General features: G+C 45.4%; 1 long non-coding RNA gene across 1 annotated transcript; it reads right to left on the bottom strand.

The window, feature by feature from the left end:
* Window positions 1-977: 977 nt before the first annotated feature.
* LOC143420867 (uncharacterized) lies at window positions 978-3,508 on the bottom strand. Its single transcript, XR_013100654.1, has 4 exons — window positions 3,336-3,508; window positions 2,662-2,861; window positions 1,630-1,983; window positions 978-1,245 (listed from the first exon to the last, which is right to left on the bottom strand). It is a non-coding gene; the product is annotated as an uncharacterized LOC143420867 (long non-coding RNA).
* Between the last annotated feature and the right edge of the window lie 1,953 nt (window positions 3,509-5,461).

The following is a 5,461-nucleotide window of genomic DNA, read 5'->3' as shown; positions in this document are numbered from 1 at the left end:
CTGGATGGAATGAACCATTTCTAAACAACTGCAGATTCCAAGATCATCAGTTTAAACAACTGCACACAAGTTATTCAGACATGTACTCACTTTGGGTCTTCTTTCGGAATGTGTTACTGTTACTACCCCAAAGCCTGCCATTACCTGGAAACTGCTGAAATACCAGCATCACTGTCCACAGTGAAGCTAGTTTTACACCGCCATGGACTAAGTGTGCGCCAAGAGAGAAAGAAGAATCTGTTCTAAAATTGACACCTTCAAAGTCAGCTGAAATCCCACATGGATGAAAAAAAACCTTTGGGAAAAAAGTTCTATGGTTGGATCAGAAAAAGCTTATTTGGTCACAATGAGAAGTATGTTTGGCGGAGTAAAAGTGAGGCTTTCAAATTTAAGAACATTATACCAATTGTCGAGCATGATGGTGGCAACATGATCTAATGCCGTTCTTATCTCAGTGGTGCTGATATATTGCAAAGATGTTAGAATAATGAAGGACTACCTCCAAGTTCTCCAACTTACAGATAAAACTGCAGCTACAGTTAAAAATTTGAAATAATTGGACCTTTAAACGGGACAATGATCCCAAACATCAAAACTGGGTTTTGGGATAAAGCAGGATAATATTAAGCCTCTGGAAAAAAAAATGAAGATATAAAACCAGAGTTATGCCAGAAGCTTGTTGATGACCATCATAACCTTCTGGTCAAGTTGCAGCTTGCTAGGGTCATTTAACCAAATATTTATCTATAATTTTGATCATATGTAGATCAGAGAGAATCCAAAATAAATTCAAACTTGTGCACCCATGTTTTATTTTTTTAAAGTCACTAAGATGGATGCTGTACAATCCCATGATCCCATAAAAAAATTCAAATGAATCATTAAAACAGAAAGTACACCATGACGTTCATGCCCATGATAAGCCAAAGTAAACTCTTGAGCACAAATGTATGCATTTGGGAAATTCAAGTGGTTTGTCTTTTGTAAATTTTGTAAATTTTGTAAATTATTTTTGGGACCACCCTAATGGTGATGATTTTAGAGATGTTGAGGGCCCTACTTCCTATAGCACATAAAATATTTTCTCTCTGCACAGTCTCTGTTCTCCATACTGCCTGTGCTGTTTGTGGATAAGACTCCACAGCGCTGTACCATTGGGGGGCAGAGGGGCAGGTCAGAGTACAACATATCTGCGCCATTCACCCACAGCCATTTACCAGCCAGGAAACGCAGACCTGTCCACACCTAGGGGGGAAAAGCAGCTAGTGAAAATACATATATATAATATATTCATAGTCAATTATTCCACTGAGATTTTTATGTTGCCACAATGCAACATAAAAATCTCTTGCAGCTGAAAAAGCATTTTCCATAATATGCTATTAAAGTGTTATAAATGGCAAAAGACTGCAAATAAGGTTAAATATGGCCATGTAAATCATTTATACATATAGCCAGAATATGTTACTATTCTGCACTACACATATCTTGTATGGATTTCGCTTTTGATTCTGATTGATTTGATTCTTCAGTGGTTAGATGTTGGCTGCATGTTCTCATTCTAACCAACAACATGAACGCAAATCTCATGTAAACATTTCATGCATGAGTCACTGAATTTGAACCCACCTCTTCAGCATTGGCCTCCACCAACTTTTTCATTACATAATCGTAGTCTTCAGGCTGTATGCTGACCAAGTCGTAGCTTGTGGGTGAACTGAGTGCTCTGCAATGTTCCAGTGCTTCCTCCCAGGTTTTGTTCTCCTCTACGAGAACTAGGTTATCCTCCTCTACGAGAACTAGGTTGTCCTGTCCTGTCCTGTCCAGCCCTGTAGCAAAGGAAGGGAAACCGAGAGGAGCAGTCTTGGGTAGTCATGTTTTTGCTGAGAGACGAGATGGAGACACAGTTTTTACTGTTATCTGGCTCATCCGGTGCCCAGTTTGTGTAGTTTGACAAGCCTGCACTCCATTTCCACGTTTGCCCTGCAGAACACAATGAATTTTTTCCACACATAGATAAGGTTAATATATGTTTACTGTTTCTCAAGTAATCAATCTGTTCCACCGCCTGCTTTAAGGCTAAAATGGGCAGGGAAAAAATGCCCAACTCTACAGATTTGAATAAGTTACTTAGCTTAATTACCAGATTACTTAGTAATAATGGATTGGCTTTATATAGCGCTTTACAATACCACTATTCATTCACTCTCACATTCATACACTGGTGGAAGCAAGCTACCGTTTGTAGCCACAGCTGCCCTGGGGCAGACTGACAGAAGCGAGGCTGCCATATCGCGCCATCGGCCCCTCTGGCCAACACCAGTAGGCAAGTAGGGTAAAGTGTCTTGCCCAAGGACACAACGACTAGGACAGAGAGCCCAGGGATCGAACCGGCGACCTTCCGGTTACAGATGCAATTCCCAACCCCCTGAGCCATGGTCGCCCCAATAGCAATAGTACTTAATAATTTATCATAAACTAAACAATCATGAATCTCACTTGTAAGACATGCTTAAGGATGAAGATTTTGCAAGCTATTATATTTTCAGCTACTGATATTGACTTAAACTGTGAAAAAAAAGCAAAGTAAAAAAAAATGTGTGACCGAGTTATGGAACTACATTTAGTTTACAAAACTGTAACAGGAGTGTTTGTCTTTACCATCTCTCTGGAGTCCAATCCAGATGGGAAAGTCCTGATCACCAAATAATGAATTCAGTTGGTCATAGTCTGACGAAGTTAGCAGACCACCTTTCTTCTCGCAGTATTTATGGGCATCATCAAATTTCATTGGCTGAGTTATAAGTTCAGTTGAACCTTCACACATGAAGAATTTTTTGTCGCATTCAGCTCCATAAACCCTTTCAAGAGAAAGAATCAATACAACATGAAAGAATCTGATGCATTTAAAACTTAAGAGCCGCACTGTTATCTGAAGTATCTGGAGACACTGCAGCTCTCCAGCCTAAGTCAGGAAATGTGGCTAACTGGCAGCAGATTGTGGTTCTCTCAGCTAAAGGGAGTGGTTGAGAAAAATGAATCAAAGTGTTCAGCTGTGTTATAGGATTTATTGGTCGTGTAGTGACGCAAAAAATTTCCAGTGGTTCTGTTTATTACCCACTTCTTACTAGAAAACAAAAACTGAAGACTCTCTCCAAGTCTCTTTTAAAGTTAGCACACACACCAATTTCATATAACAGATTTTTCAAAGTTTGTCCAAATACAGCCATTAATGTAAATCTAAAAGCTGTAACTTATTTGTAAATATTTACTAAAAATGCAAAAAGTATTTAACACGTCTTTAAACAAGAATTATCAACAACAATCTCACATACCTGCCACTGTCAGAATGAACAGCACCACATGTTCTTTTTTCATCTGGATGACATTGTCCCCTGAACAAGTCCAAAAAATTATTGTTTGACCAACAGACCCATGCATAATATTCCCTCAAGTCCATTGCATCTGCATCGGATTTTGTATAGATGGTAGCCAAATCAGTCTGGCCGTAAAGTCTGTTGGAGGGGAGAGAAAGTTTGTAGTGATCGCTCAGGAAAAAACCATTTTCTATTGCCTATTCCTTTGCTTATTCCCCCTCCCCCCCCCCCATCTGAAGTCTAAATTTTTGCATACCTCAAGTTTAACTGTAGCTGGTGTTGTACTACAAGTGTAATACTCTTCCCTCCTTCGGCTAAGGTATTTTGTGTTTAATGTAAGAAAAAACGCACTATTAGTGATGTTTTTAGCCATTGTCATGAATCGCTGTGTGGCAGGCAAGCAGGAGTGGTGGACCCAAAATGCAGAACTCAGACACGGAAGTGAAACTTAAGGCGCAGCTTTATTGCTGGGAAAAACCTCGTACAAACTAAACTCACCAAAAGAAAACCAAAAGTCAGAACAGAGGAACCAAGGACTGAAACACTGGAAAGAATCACTAAACTGGAGCAGGAGACCAAACACTAGGAACATAGAAGCAGAACACACAGCTAGTTGAGGGTACGACGCAACACTGACACAGAGAAACACAGGGCTTAAATACACAGACGGCAGTAATCAAGGGATGAGAGACAGGAGGGGAACACACCTGGGAGAAATCACAGCTGACGAGACAGGGGAAACGTAAACTGAGCACACTCACATACGACACAAACCTTCACAATAAAACAGGAAACTCAGACACATGGAACCAGACAAGACATTGAACTAAACAGACAGATTCACAAACAGATGGGGTGACACCATAGACAGAGACAGACTCAAAGGCAGACCAAATATAACACACAGAACTCAAACAATAATAATCATCATCATCATAAACTAGAAAATGATAACTAAAAGCGCTGGGTCACCGACCCAGGACCATGACAGTAGTACCCCCCCCTCAAGGGCTGGCTCCAGACAGCCCAGCAGAAACACAAACGGAACAAAACCAAAAAAGAAAAGCACCCAACCAGGGCGGGCGGAGGGGGCCCAGGACGGAGGGACAGAGTCCAAAAAGGCCCAGATGGCCAAGTTCAGGGGGCCGACAGCACAGGAGGCCAAAACAGTTCAGTTCCGGAGGCCGACCACGCAGTAGGCAGTGGCGTGGAAACAGTTCCGGGGGCCGACCGTGCGGACGGCAACGGCGGCGCGGATGCAGGTCCGGGGGCCGACCGCGCGGACGGCAACGGCGGCACGGATGCAGGTCCGGGGGCCGACCGCGCGGACGGCAACGGCGGCACGGATGCAGGTCCGGGGGCCGACCGCGCGGACGGCAACGGCGGCGTGTAGGAGGTCGTCCACGCAGAAGGCGGGGGTGGCAACAGAAGTCCGGAGGGCGGCCACGGTGGTGACGATGCCCAACAAGAGGCCTGACAAACGCTCGATGATGTTGAGGCGGTAGTTTGGGACCTGAAGGTGGCGTGATCCCTGCGGCACCAGGCGAGGCGGAGGCTGGACCAGACGAGGCAGAAGCCGAGGCGGAGGCTGGGCCAAACGAAACTGGTGACGCTGAAGAGGAGGCCACTGCAGGCGATGCTGGAGATGATGCGGGGGGCTGGACCAGGCGAGGCAGATGAGGATGAAGCTGAAGCTGGACCCGGCGACGGCGTGGGTGGACCTGAAGCTGGACCCGGCGACGGCGTGGGTGGACCTGAAGCTGGACCCGGCGACGGCGTGGGTGGAGACACAGAGGCTGCAGACGGCGTGGGTGGAGACACAGAGGCTGCAGACGGCGTGGGTGGAGACACAGAGGCTGCAGACGGCGTGGGTGGAGACACAGAGGCTGCAGCTGGCGAGGATGAAGACACAGAGGCTGCAGCTGGCGGTGGCGTGGAAGCCGGAGACGGAGGCGCTGCAGCAGGCAGTGTGGATGAAACTGTGGATGCGGCTGCTGCTGCGGGTGTGGATGAGGCTGCTGGTGGAGCAGCTGGTGGCTGGACGGGCTCCTCGGACCCCCAGCTGACGAGGAAGGTCGCTGGAC

Source organism: Maylandia zebra, linkage group LG1 (assembly GCF_041146795.1).
Source record: "Maylandia zebra isolate NMK-2024a linkage group LG1, Mzebra_GT3a, whole genome shotgun sequence".
NCBI lineage: Eukaryota > Metazoa > Chordata > Actinopteri > Cichliformes > Cichlidae > Maylandia > Maylandia zebra.
The sequence above is the reverse complement of the archived record's forward strand: the minus strand, read 5'-3'. Positions and strand labels throughout refer to the sequence as shown.